The 14,951-nt window shown below is 46.0% G+C and overlaps 1 protein-coding gene across 1 annotated transcript in view; it reads left to right on the forward strand.

The window, feature by feature from the left end:
• The window catches only part of ccdc141 (coiled-coil domain containing 141), a gene marked incomplete in the record, with an annotated part of 187,019 nt that overhangs the window by 67,163 nt on the left and 104,905 nt on the right, over positions 1–14,951 (forward strand).

The raw sequence follows: 14,951 nt of genomic DNA on the forward strand, positions 1-14,951 counted from the left end.
GAGGCGTATCAGTGGAGAGGGAGTTAGGAGTATTGGTGGAGAGGGAGTGAGGAGTATTGGTGGAAAGGGAGTGAGGAGTATTGGTGGAAAGGGAGTCAGGAGTATCAGTGGAGAGGGAGTGAGGAGTATTGGTGGAGAGGGAGTTAGGAGTATTGGTGGAGAGGAAGTGAGGAGTATTGGTGGAGAGGCAGTGAGGCGTATCAGTGGAGAGGGAGTTAGGAGTATTGGTGGAGAGGGAGTTAGGAGTATTGGTGGAGAGGGAGTTAGGAGTATTGGTGGAGAGGGAGTGAGGCGTATCAGTGGAGAGGGAGTTAGGCGTATTGGTGGAGAGGGAATTAGGAGTATTGGTGGAGAGGGAGTTAGGAGTATTAGTAGAGAGGGAGTTAGGAGTATTGGTGGAGAGGGAGTTATGACTATTGGTGGAGAGGGAGTTAGGAGTATTAGTAGAGAGGAGTTAGGAGTATTGGTGGAGAGGGAGTTAGGAGTATTAGTAGAGAGGGAGTTAGGAGTATTGGTGGAGAGGGAGTTAGGAGTATTGGTGGAGAGGGAGTTAGGACTATTGGTGGAGAGGGAGTTAGGAGTATTAGTAGAGAGGGAGTTAGGAGTATTGGTGGAGAGGGAGTTAGGAGTATTAGTAGAGAGGGAGTTAGGAGTATTGGTGGAGAGGGAGTTAGGAGTATTGGTGGAGAGGGAGTTAGGACTATTGGTGGAGAGGGAGTTAGGAGTATTAGTAGAGAGGGAGTTAGGAGTATTGGTGGAGAGGGAGTTATGACTATTGGTGGAAAGGGAGTTATGAGTATTGGTGGAGAGGGAGTGTGGAGTATTGGTGGAGAGGGAGTTATGACTATTGGTGGAGAGGGAGTTAGGAGTGTTGGTGGAGAGTGAGTTAGGACTATTGGTAGAGAGGGAGTGAGGAGTATTGGTGGAGAGGGAGTTAGGAGTATTAGTAGAGAGGGAGTTAGGAGTATTGGTGGAGAGGGAGTTAGGAGTATTGGTGGAGAGGGAGTTAGGAGTATTGGTGGAGAGGGAGTTAGGAGTATTAGTAGAAAGGGAGTTAGGAATATTGGTGGAGAGGGAGTTAGGAGTATTGGTGGAAAGGGAGTTAGGAGTATTGGTGGAGAGGGAGTTAGGAGTATTGGTGGAGAGGGAGTTAGGACTATTAGTAGAGAGGGAGTTAGGAGTATTGGTGGAGAGGGAGTGAGGAGTATTGGTGGAAAGGGAGTGAGGAGTATTGGTGGAAAGGGAGTGAGGAGTATCAGTGGAGAGGGAGTGAGGAGTATTGGTGGAGAGGGAGTTAGGAGTATTGGTGGAGAGGAAGTGAGGAGTATCGGTGGAGAGGGAGTGAGGCGTATCAGTGGAGAGGGAGTTAGGAGTATTGGTGGAGAGGGAGTTAGGAGTATTGGTGGAGAGGGAGTTAGGAGTATTGGTGGAGAGGGAGTTAGGAGTATTAGTAGAAAGGGAGTTAGGAATATTGGTGGAGAGGGAGTTAGGAGTATTGGTGGAAAGGGAGTTAGGAGTATTGGTGGAAAGGGAGTTAGGAGTATTGGTGGAGAGGGAGTTATGACTATTGGTGGAGAGGGAGTTATGACTATTGGTGGATAGGGAGTTAGGAGTATTGTTGGAGAGGGCGTTATGACTATTGGTGGAGAGAGAGTTAGGAGTATTGGTGGAGAGGGAGTGAGGAGTATTGGTGGAGAGGGAGTTATGACTATTGGTGGAGAGGGAGTTAGGAGTATTGGTGGAGAGTGAGTTAGGACTATTGGTAGAGAGGGAGTGAGGAGTATTGGTGGAGAGGGAGTGAAGAGTACCAGTGGAGAGGTAGTGAGGAGTATCAGTGGAGAGGGAGTGAGGAGTATCAGTGGAGAGGGAGTTATGACTATTGGTGGAGAGGGAGTTAGGACTATTGGTAGAGAGGGAGTGAGGAGTATTGGTGGAGAGGGAGTGAGGAGTATTGGTGGAAAGGGGGTGAGGAGTATCAGTGGAGAGGGAGTGAGGAGTATTGGTGGAGAGGGAGTTAGGAGTATTGGTGGAGAGGAAGTGAGGAGTATTGGTGGAGAGGCAGTGAGGCGTATCAGTGGAGAGGGAGTTAGGAGTATTGGTGGAGAGGGAGTTAGGAGTATTGGTGGAGAGGGCGTTAGGAGTATTGGTGGAGAGGGAGTGAGGAGTATTGGTGGAAAGGGAGTGAGGAGTATTGGTGGAAGGGGAGTGAGGAGTATCAGTGGATAGGGAGTGAGGAATATTGGTGGAGAGGGAGTTAGGAGTATTGGTGGAGAGGAAGTGAGGAGTATTGGTGGAGAGGCAGTGAGGCGTATCAGTGGAGAGGGAGTTAGGAGTATTGGTGGAGAGGGAGTTAGGAGTATTGGTGGAGAGGGAGTTAGGAGTATTGGTGGAGAGGGAGTTAGGAGTATTAGTAGAGAGGGAGTTAGGAGTATTGGTGGAGAGGGAGTTAGGAGTATTAGTAGAGAGGGAGTTAGGAGTATTGGTGGAGAGGGAGTTAGGAGTATTAGTAGAGAGGGAGTTAGGAGTATTGGTGGAGAGGGAGTTAGGAGTATTGGTGGAGAGGGAGTTAGGAGTACTAGTAGAGAGGGAGTTAGGAGTATTGGTGGAGAGGGAGTTAGGAGTATTAGTAGAGAGGGAGTTAGGAGTATTGGTGGAGAGGGAGTTAGGAGTATTAGTAGAGAGGGAGTTAGGAGTATTGGTGGAGAGGGAGGTAGGAGTATTGGTGGAGAGGGAGTTAGGAGTATTGGTGGAGAGGGAGTTTGGAGTATTAGTAGAGAGGGAGTTAGGAATATTGGTGGAGAGGGAGTTAGGAGTATTGGTGGAGAGGGAGTTAGGAGTATTAGTAGAGAGGGAGTTAGGAGTATTGGTGGAGAGGGAGTTAGGAGTATTGGTGGAGAGGGAGTTATGACTATTGGTGGAGAGGGAGTTAGGAGTATTGGTGGAGAGGGAGTGAGGAGTATTGGTGGAGAGGACGTGAGGAGTATTGGTGGAGAGGACGTGAGGAGTATTGGTGGAGAGTGGTCAGTCAGTACTTACTATGGAGCAAGAGGAATAGGTAAAGACTAGATGTAAAGGTTAGGTTTAAGGTAGTTTCGCTTGCCTAGGGGCTGGGAGATAGAGACCAGATGTAGGGAAGGACAGTGGAAAGGGAAGAGTAGGGGATAGAGACCAGGTGTAGGGAAGGACAGTGGAAAGGGAAAGAGTAGGGGGTAGAGAAATGGGTAATGTTGAGAACACCGGCATTACAATTCTGGAGGAAACAGAGAGAGAGAGAGAAATTTGAGGTCATATAGGATGGGGTTGAGGAACACAGGAAGCTAGAACTCTTTGAATGTCCAAACATGACACGTTTCAGTCCTCTTGTTAAGCATGTTTCCCCTGTAGTCTGGACTGTTCCAAACATGACACGTTTCAGTCCTCTTGATATGCATGTTTCCCCTGTAGTCTGGACTGTTCCAAACATGACACGTTTCAGTCCTCTTGTTATGCATGTTTCCCCTGTAGTCTGGACTGTTCCAAACATGACACGTTTCAGTCCTCTTGATATGCATGTTTCCCCTGTAGTCTGGACTGTTCCAAACATGACACGTTTCAGTCCTCTTGTTATGCATGTTTCCCCCTGTAGTCTGGACTGTTCCAAACATGACACGTTTCAGTCCTCTTGTTATGCATGTTTCCCCTGTAGTCTGGACTGTTCCAAACATGACACGTTTCAGTCCTCTTGTTATGCATGTTTCCCCCTGTAGTCTGGACTGTTCCAAACATGACACGTTTCAGTCCTCTTGTTATGCATGTTTCCCCCTGTAGTCTGGACTGTTCCAAACATGACACGTTTCAGTCCTCTTGTTATGCATGTTTCCGCCTGTAGTCTGGACTGTTCCAAACATGACACGTTTCAGTCCTCTTGTTATGCATGTTTCCCCTGTAGTCTGGACTGTTCCAAACATGACACGTTTCAGTCCTCTTGTTATGCATGTTTCCCCCTGTAGTCTGGACTGTTCCAAACATGACACGTTTCAGTCCTCTTGTTATGCATGTTTCCCCTGTAGTCTGGACTGTTCCAAACATGACACGTTTCAGTCCTCTTGTTATGCATGTTTCCCCCTGTAGTCTGGACTGTTCCAAACATGACACGTTTCAGTCCTCTTGTTATGCATGTTTCCCCTGTAGTCTGGACTGTTCCAAACATGACACGTTTCAGTCCTCTTGTTATGCATGTTTCCCCTGTAGTCTGGACTGTTCCAAACATGACACGTTTCAGTCCTCTTGTTATGCATGTTTCCCCTGTAGTCTGGACTGTTCCAAACAGAATGCATCGGTCCACCCCAGCAGGACCCAGTTTGACTGGTAAGTTTACATGTTTATGTCCCATTCATCTTTAATGAGGAGCCAAGACTGGTCTGGGAGTCTAATACAGAGAGAGAGATGTTCATCTTGTGTCCACTACAGAGCACTGTAATGAGACCATGTACAACAGACAGTTAATGATACTGTGAGTAATAGAGAGGTTGGAGATGTAGACATGGTACATTATGCAGGTTGACGTTTATTGTCATGACTCTTGCCCTGGAGGCAGAACTGAGCGATTTCCGCTTGATGGGTCAACTGCATAGAAAAAATTGGCTATATCCTAAAAATGTATGAAAACAAAAATTTGCTTTTTGGTCTTAATTTAAAGTTATGGTTAGGCATTAGGGTTAGCAGTGTGGTTAAGTTTAGGGTTAGGTTTTGATGCCTGTGGCTGTGCCAGCTAGTGACCATTCTGCCTTCAGGGCAAGAATCATGACAATAAATGCCAACCTGCAAACATTACATTATTGCAGTAGCACATTCGTTTGTCACAATGTTACCTGTATGGATTTCATGCCAACATAATATGTACTGTATGTAGTGTCCATATAACATAATTAGCAGCTGCTGTCTGTAAACCAATCAAAGACTGATACATGAAATGTCTCGGGGCTGCTGTGAGTGTGTGCAAACAGAAACTATTTGAATTAGGAGTCTTGGGACTGATGATTTGCACTTAAAAGTGAACTTAGTTTGCACTCATCCAAAATGTCCTTACTAGGAGTGGAATGTCCAGTGGTGTGGACTGAGATTCAAAGGCACGAGTGAGTGAGTGAGTGAGTGAGTGAGTGAGTGAGTGAGTGAGTGAGTGAGTGAGTGAGTGAGTGAGTGAGCGAGCGAGTAAATGACCAACAAACCGACCATCCAACTGACTGAGTATGTCCCAGATGTGACTGGGTACTTGGGCTCTGCCTCCAGTCCTGCTCAGGGACATATTTATTTAATTGGCGGCTGGTGACACTGTGTAAACTCTGGCTATAAATGAATAAGGAGTATGACAGAGTGTGCTTAATAAAGACTTTGGCTGGCCGTTGATCCAGGCAGCACACTAAGAGGACACAAACACACACTCCAGGCAGCACACTAAGAGGACACAAACACACACTCCAGGCAGCACACTAAGAGGACACTAACACACACTCCAGGCAGCACACTAAGAGGACACTAACACACACTCCGGGCAGCACACTAAGAGGACACAAACACACACTCCAGGCAGCACACTAAGAGGACACAAACACACACTCCAGGCAGCACACTAAGAGGACACAAACACACACTCCAGGCAGCACACTAAGAGGACACAAACACACTCCAGGCAGCACACTAAGAGGACACAAACACACACTCCAGGCAGCACACTAAGAGGACACAAACACACACTCCAGGCAGCACACTAAGAGGACACAAACACACACTCCAGGCAGCACACTAAGAGGACACAAACACACACGCCAGGCAGCACACTAAGAGGACACAAACACACACGCCAGGCAGCACAGTAAGAGGACACAAACACACACTCCAGGCAGCACACTAAGAGGACACAAACACACACTCCAGGCAGCACACTAAGAGGACACAAACACACACGCCAGGCAGCACACTAAGAGGACACAAACACACACGCCAGGCAGCACACTAAGAGGACACAAACACACACGCCAGGCAGCACACTAAGAGGACACAAACACACACTCCAGGCAGCAGACTCAGAAGGCAGCAATGATAAGCCCCGAGAGGCCTCTGGATAGAGCCTCTTTCTCACAACAGAGCTGTAAATCTGCATTCATGTTATCTGGTAATATTGATTGTGATGCTTTTTCACAGAGGAAGTCTAATGGCAGCTGTAGTTCAGAACCACTCGCTTGTGAAAAACATAATTACAAGAGGCGTTATGTCGTTGGATTGATCATATTTGAAAGGGAGTCCTTTTAATATTTACCCCTGTTACATCTCCTTTTTCTTTTATTCTCCCTCTTCCTTTCCTTTTTCCTCTCCCTCCTTTCCTCTCCTCCCTCTGTGTCATGTATGATGTGCTCTCTTTGTTCTGTGTCTGCAGGTCTCTTATCATCTGGGTGAATAGGCCTCTGCCTCTGTGGGCTCTACAGGTCAGACACAATGTTGAACTGTCATATTAACAAGGCTGTCTGCACACACATGCAAGCACACACACACACACGCACACACACACACACACACACACACACACACACACACACACACACACACACACACACACACACACACACACACACACACACACACACACACACACACACACACACACACACACACACACACACACTCTCTCTCTCTCTCTCTCTGGTTTATTGCTTCACTTTAACTTCTTATTGATGGAGTTCAATCATCAAAATGATGATTCCACCCACTCTCTGTCTCTCTCACTCTCTATTGCTGTTACTACTCCAATCTTTCTCTCTCTCTTTCTTTCTCTCTCTCTCTCTCCTTTCATCTCTCTCCAGGTGCTTGTAGCTTTCATCAGCTTTTTCGAGACCATGTTGCTTGTGTACCTCAGCTACAAGGTCAGTACACTGTAAATCTGTTCCCTGTAAATGTACAGAATTATACTGAAACCAGAGTTGCCAACTTAATATTGTAATTTTGCTGTAATATATTTTACAGTACTATTTCCCTTACTGTAAAACAGATTACAGCATCCCAAAATGACAGTATTGTGCTGGTATCTCTGGTGCCAGGTCAATGCTGTAAATTTACAGTGAAATTCTCACTGAAATCTAAATGTAAGAAAAACTTAATTTGTACGTAAAATAAATATATTTAAATTGGTAACAATATTAACAACAAATTACACAAAATAATTGACTATAGAAGTAACAACAGTTGACACATATAAGTTAAGTTACACAGTTAACACTAATTTAAAAACAATATTGTTTGCCTGTGGGGCATGTGGGGTGACAGAGACTAAGAGAGAGAGCGGAAGTTCAAATTGGGATTGGGTACAATCCTAGACCTATGATCAGGGGCAACTCTATTCGGGGTAAGGGTGTTCAGAGGCGGTGAAACACACAACGGGACAGTCTGTACAGTAGAGCATCCAGGAGAGAGAAGTCAGCGCAGAATCAGGTGTTCATCATGGGGCTCCGTAACAATCCTCCTCAGTTCTGATTTGTCAGCTCTTCTCACCCTTAGGACAAGCATAGAACAATACATAATAGAATGAGAGACAGAGAGACAGAGAGCACCAGGGATGTTACCCTGAGGGTTAAAAGATAGGTGACAAGGGACATATCCAGCTGGTGTTGTGTGTGTGTGTACTTACCTCACTAGAGGTCATTCAAACTGAGAGCCCAGTGAACCCAATCACACAGGGTTGTGACATCTGAGAACACTGTGTCCTTGTGTTGTTGCCGTTCATGCTCTCCTCATTGAGTAGCCTGTATCAAGGTGACATCTAGATGGCTACCAATATGAGTTATTTATTGTGTAGGCTGCTATCCCATTTGAAATATAATCCTGGGGCGGAAAAAATTGGCCACTTTACTAGCTACCGCCAGCAACACTGTGTTACAGCTGCTCAGTGGCAAGCACCTTAGGTCGCAAACACCTCGATACAATACAGGTGCAGTGCTCATTCGAATCCACTTTGGTGGCTCCCGACTGGTGTAACGGCCCACGACATGGTTTATGTGTCAAATTCAGCCTGTCAATCAGGGAAAATAAACGCTGCGAAGGTAATAATATGGGTAATATCTTTTGAACTGCTAGAAACAAACCATTATCTCTGTAGTAGCGGTGAAAACATAACAGTCCCTAATCTGTGCTCAGTTTATCCTCTATGGCACTCAGAGGCTGCGGTGTACCTAAAAGCCTATAATCACAACAGTTATTATCTGGGTTGTGTCAACTTGAGCTAGCTAACTAGCTGGCTAGATAGATAGATAGATAGCCAACGTTAGCCAGCTAGCTAGCTAGGTTAGCTAAGAAAATTGCAGTAATTCAACATTAGCCAGCAAGAAAAATACTTATAAACAAGTCAAGGTACCTACCCAGAAGCTGCTGAAAATATTATTCCATTTCACAGCCGCTTCAAGAAGATATTTACTAAAATAGTCATGTGTCTCACCCGACAGGTTGGCGCCTGAAACTGATCATTTTAATCTACAGTAGGCATAAGCTATTAGTGTCAAAAAAATACAATATGTTAGAGTAATTTTTACAGGAAGCTTCCAATTACAGTCAATAACAGTATTTTTGACCTGTTCACCAGATGTTCTACCTTGTCCCGGACAAGCCAACTGACATTTACTCCTGAGGTGCTGACCTGCACCCTCTAAAACCACTGTGATTATTATTATTTCACCCTGCTGGTCATCTATGAGCATTTGAACATCTTTACCATGTACTGTTATAATCTCCACCCAGCATGGCCAGCCCTCATAGCCTGGTTCCTCTCTAGGTTTCTTCCCTAGCCACTGTGCTTCTACATATGCATTTCCTGCTGTTTGGGGTTTTAGACTAGGTTTCTGTATAGCACTTTGTGACATCGGCTGATGTAAATAAACTTGATTGATTGATTGATTCTTTTTCAGCATTTTACCATAATGCAGTGCTATCTACAGCATTAATGCTGTAAAACACATGGACTGTATTTTACTGGGAGTTCTACAGTGTTTTAGTGTTGAGATTACAGAAACGGAGTCCCTTCACAGACACTGCTGGAGATGGATAGCTATTTTGGTGCCCCACAAAACAACAAGCCTCAGTCTGTGTATGTCTATGTAGATACATGTGACATGTCCTGGGGGAATGTACTTTACATCTCATCATTTGATCCTCTGATATACAGTCTAGATTAAGCATATATCTGAGCAGGGCCGTCTCCAGGCATAAGTGACGTAAGGTGTTGCTTAGGGCCCCCGGTACCCACATTTGTTTTGGGGGGGTGGGACTCAGTCAGGGTCTCAAATTACTGTTTAGAGTTAGAATAGTAGAATAACCAAGGTTCACTTTCGAAATGTGGTTGTGCATCAGCATTTTTTCTATTGTTATGTCAGTCACTGACTGTCACTCAATTCACCCGGTCAGTTAACGATTGTTAGATTGGTAAGTTAGGCTAGCCAGCTATCTAAACTTGTAGCATAATCATGGCCGAAATACCGACCAAGCACGCAGGGCATGTGCCCAGTGGCCCTGACCTCCAAGAGGCCCCCATTGATTGATCACTTTCACTCAGATATCATTAACATGTGTAGAATTACATGAAATGTGTTATAAAAATGGTTAAACTTCTCTCCGCGCCATGGCAAAATACGTAGAATTGCAGAAAGCTTGCTTTAAAACTGCACCATTTTATCTACTCCCCCTGTCAAAATGTGTTCAATTGTAGGAAATTAACTTTAAAATTTCAATTCAAGAGGGGGGGCTGTCAAGAGGGAGGCCACTAAAATGGTTTGGGGGGGGGCAACCAAGTCACGCTTAGGACCCCCAAAAGCGCGGGCCGACCCTGTATTTGAGGAGGCTCAACAGGCTCTCCATATTGAATGATGCATGAGAGTGACTGGGATAAAGGAATAGAGCCCCAGAGAGAGGCATCGTGTGATCTGATCCCCCATGGAGGGTTACCCAGCATCCCTGCTCTTTGATGTACGTAGCAAACTAGCGGTGTGTCTATTGGTCTGTGGAGCTGTCACACCATGGCTCACACTGCCTAGCCTGCTACAGTGTCAGTCAGGGGCCCAGGAGGAGGTGGAGGCTTTAATGCTTAAACCTCATCGATATCTCTGTGGACATACACAAGGCCTGGCTCTGGCTGTCCACCCACACAAACCAGGTCTCTGGTTAGCTATAAGGAAGCTGTGGCTGAACACATAAAAATGCGACATGATATTTGACATCTTAATTGTACAAGAAGCTTACAGACTGAAACCTGAGTAATGCCTCCTTTTTAAGTGGAAGTGAACAGGTAGCAAAGGAGGGTCACCCTTGTCCGTGTCCGTGTTCAACAGGGTAAACGTGGCCATCTCATTCACAAATCAAGTCAAAGGAACACTTTATCTGGTCATCCCCGAAGTTGCTATGACAATGGAGTTTCTCTGACCTACGTGTGTTGTTGTGTTTCCAGGGCAACATTTGGGAGCAAGTGTTGCGTGTTCCCTTCATCCTGGAGATGATCAGTGCTGTTCCCTTTGTGATCACTGTGAGTCCAATCAAACGCATGCATTATGGAACATTATGCCTAGTGAGCAATTTGTTCTTTGATCCCGTTGTACAGTAGTTTCAACCCTGTACAGGGAATATATTTCACACAATATATATGTTGCATGCCTGTGGTCAGTAAGATACTCTACCCTATGTTGTTGCTGCAAAATGCTCCTTCCCCCACTGGCAATTTTTCCCTTCAATATCTCACCAAACTTACAAAAGATAAGGACCTTTGATGAGGCACGATGATGAAAATAATGTCGTTAGCACTCACCAAAACACAGACTAAATCTCTTTCTCCTTCAGGTGATTTTGCCCTCCCTCAGAAATCTGTTCATCCCTGTGTTTCTCAACTGCTGGCTGGCCAAACATGCCTTGGAGAACATGATAGTGAGAAAATACATATTTATTGCTCAGTTTATGTCACCTCATCTCTCCACCTCACAACTGTTCTCTCAGGTGTCTCTTTATCTCATCTCTTCCACTGTTTCTTTCAGATGACATCTCTGCACCTCTTAAAAACATTGTTCTCTATTTCTCTTTATACCACAAGTTTTGACTCCCACTCATTCTTACAGATGTAAGTGCATGTATTCTCTATTATTTTCTTGTATTATACACATCATATTCCTTTTGTCCTTGTCCCTCAATTATCTTTGTTTTCTTCTCTGTTTTTTGGGACCTTACGAAGATGCAGTGGCTTTACACTTATCCTCCCCACGTCACAACAGTATATTTTTCTTATCACCCTTCTCTCTCACTCTCTGCCCATGTTTCTCTCTCTCTCTCTCTCTCTCTCTCTCTCTCTCTCTTTGTGTATCTCTCTCTGTCTCTCTCTCTCCTTCTGTGTTTCAGAATGATCTGCACCGGGCCATCCAGCGTACTCACTCAGCTATGTTCAACCAGGTCCTCATCCTCATCTGCACCCTGGTCTGTCTCATGTTCACCTGGTGGGTCACCACAATCACTGCTAGCAATCACTGGGAGGAAGAGTTTTTTCCCCCTCTACTTAAGCCCAATGGCAGGTATAGGAATGGTGTAGCAGTATTGAGTGGTTGGTAGAGGCTAGCTTGGAGTAATAGCCTAGGCTGATATAGCATAATATTAGGTCCTGGAGGTTTGAAAAGCTTCCTGGATGAGACTGGCTGACCTTATCACTACTGACAGCACAATGTTGACCCAACCGGCCCTTCAGCTCTGGGTAAACACACACTAGTCATATACACACTGTGCACAAACACTTTGCACACACACTGTCGACAGACGTGCATGCCCGCACACACTACACACACACACACACACACACACACACACACACACACACACACACACACACACACACACACACACACACACACACACACACACACACAGTAGTTCCCTCTGGTCTTCTCATGCTTACTTCCTCCTTCCCATCTGTCCATCTCTCTCTCCTCCTGTTCCTCCCCTCTCCCTCTGTCTCCCCTCTCAATCCCCATCATAATTGGCTTTCTTCCTCTCCTCAATCTCTTCCCCTTCTACATCAACCTCTCTTCACCTCTCCATCACCTCCATCCTTTTCTTCTCTCTTCAACAACTCTCCTTCCTACTGTCCCTCTTCTCCCTCTTCCCCTCCACCTCCCCCTCCTCCATCCACATCCTCCTCCTCCTCCTCAACCTCCTCTTCATCCTCTCCTTCCTCCTCCACCACCACCTCTGTCCTCATCCTCTCCATCCTCCACCTCCACCTCCTCCTCCTCCATCTCCACCTCCTTCTACACCTCTTCCTCCTCCTTCTCTGCTTCTTCCTCTTCCCCCACCTCCTCCTCCACCACCTCCACCTCTCCTCAGTATATGTGGGATCCAGCACCTAGAGCGAGCAGGAAACAACCTGACTCTGTTTGACTCTCTCTACTTCTGCGTGGTCACCTTCTCTACTGTGGGTTTCGGTGATGTCACGCCCCAGATATGGCCTTCTCAGCTGCTAGTGGTCATCATGATCTGTGTGGCGCTCATCGTGCTTCCCATACAGGTGAGGGGAACATCCCAATGCTGTTGTTGTTGTTTTCATTGTATTTTGCTGGTGCTATTTTCCAGTATTTCTCCCTGATGTATTCCCCACACATACTGCTGAGGGGAGGATCCGACTGAACAATAATATTGTAAATCAGATATTCCAATTATACAGAAGAGCATAGTGTCACTGTTTCAGTAAATCTGTCATTTCCTGCCCATAGTAGTATCCCTCTCCTCTCCCCATGTCCCATTACTATCATTTCAGTTGTGATAATAGGAACCTTTTATGTGTGTGTGTGTGTGTGTGTGTGCGTGTGCGCGTGTGTGTGTGTGTGTGTGTGGTCTGAGCCGCTGTACTGTTGTGCTCTGGGAGGCATGTTTGAGCAGGACAGGAAATGGCACACAGAGCCATGTAGCCCTCTCACTCCCTCTCCCTGTCTTTCATCCATAAATACCCCATGACATTTACTGGCTGCCCAACACCTCCTCACCCCCTCTGAGTGTGTGGGTTTCAGCTGTGTCTGCTGTCAGGGAGAGGAGAACCTCCAGTCTCCCTCCCTGCCATCCAGCCTGTCTGATGCATGGGGATGCTACAGAGCACATTAACATGCAGTCAGCCTCCTGGTTCAAATATAAACGACTGTTTATCACTACTTACCTACTGTCTGTCTATCACTACGTCAACCCACCTACTGTCTTTCACTACCTCAAACCACCTACTGTCTATCTTTTCACTACCTCAAACCACCTACTGTCTTTCACTACCTCAACCCACCTACGGTCTATCTATCACTACCTCAAACCACCTACGGTCTATCTATCACTACCTCAACCCACCTACTGTCTTTCACTACCTCAAACCACCTACTGTCTATCTATCACTACCTTAAACCACCTACTGTCTTTCACTACCTCAACCCACCTACTGTCTTTCACTACCTCAAACCACCTACTGTCTTTCACTACCTCAACCCACCTACTGTCTTTCACTACCTCAACCCACCTACTGTCTTTCCCTACCTCAACCCACCTACTGTCTTTCACTACCTCAAACTACATACTGTCTTTCACTACCTCAAACCACCTACGGTCTATCTATCACTACCTCAACCTACCTACGGTCTGTCTATCACTACCTCAACCCACCTACTATCTATCACTACCTCAAACCACCTACTGCCTGTCACTATCACTACCTCAACATACCTACTGTCTGTCTATCCCTACCTCAAACCACCTACTCTCTATCACAACCTCAAACCATCTACTGTCTATCTATCACTACCTCAAACCACCTACTATCTATCACGACCTCAAACCACCTACTATCTATCACTACCTCAACCCACCTACTGTCTTTCACTACCTCAAACCACCTACTGTCTTTCACTACCTCAAACCACCTACTGTCTTTCACTACCTCAACCCACCTACTGTCTTTCACTACCTCAACCCACCTACTGTCTTTCACTACCTCAACCCACCTACTGTCTTTCACTACCTCAACCCACCTACGGTCTATCTATCAGTACCTCAAACCACCTATGGTCTATCTATCACTACCTCAACCCACCTACTGTCTTTCACTACCTCAACCCACCTACGGTCTATCTATCACTACCTCAACCCACCTACAGTCTATCTATCACTACCTCAACCCACCTACTGTCTGTCCATCACTAATTACACTAATGTAATTCTTCCCATCTGTAGTTTGAGCAGCTGGCCTTCCTGTGGATGGAGCGCCAGAAGTCTGGGGGGAACTACAGCCGATACCGGGCCCAGACGGAGAAGCACGTGGTGCTGTGTGTCAGCTGCCTCAAGATAGACCTCCTCATGGACTTTCTCAACGAGTTCTTCGCTCACCCCAGACTGCAGGTCTCTCCATAAAACCTTAACTAGGGCAGGGATGGGCAACTTTGATGGGGGTGAGGGCCACAAAAAAATCTGATCTCATCATGAGGGGCCTCAGTGACTCGCTGGTCTGCGTACCCACATCTATATCCACACATGCAGTCATGCAGTCAGAGCCGACCCTAGCCTTATGGGAGCCGTAAGCTAAATGTTGGTCCCCCTTTAGCTACCCCCTCTTGACAGCAGTGAAAAAAAATACAAGTTTTAGAGTTAATTTCCTTCAATTCTACACATTTTGCCATTGGGAAGATGAGATACGGTGTGACTAACATCTGTGTGCGTGTGCACGCAGGTGTGTATTCATGTGTTTGTGTGTGGGTGTACATCTCTGTAATCCTCTCCAGGAGCTGAAGCAGCTGAGGTTAAAACAGGGGATTCAATCAGCATTAGCATAGATCAAACAACATGTTTTATTTTCAGGAGCAGCTGGGTGAGGGTGTGTATGTGTCTTCATTATTGACTGAGAGTGTGAGAGAATATTTGTGTGAGACCCTCTCTGCCCT

This window comes from Oncorhynchus tshawytscha, linkage group LG26 (genome assembly GCF_018296145.1).
Source record: "Oncorhynchus tshawytscha isolate Ot180627B linkage group LG26, Otsh_v2.0, whole genome shotgun sequence".
Classification (NCBI taxonomy): Eukaryota; Metazoa; Chordata; class Actinopteri; order Salmoniformes; family Salmonidae; genus Oncorhynchus; species Oncorhynchus tshawytscha.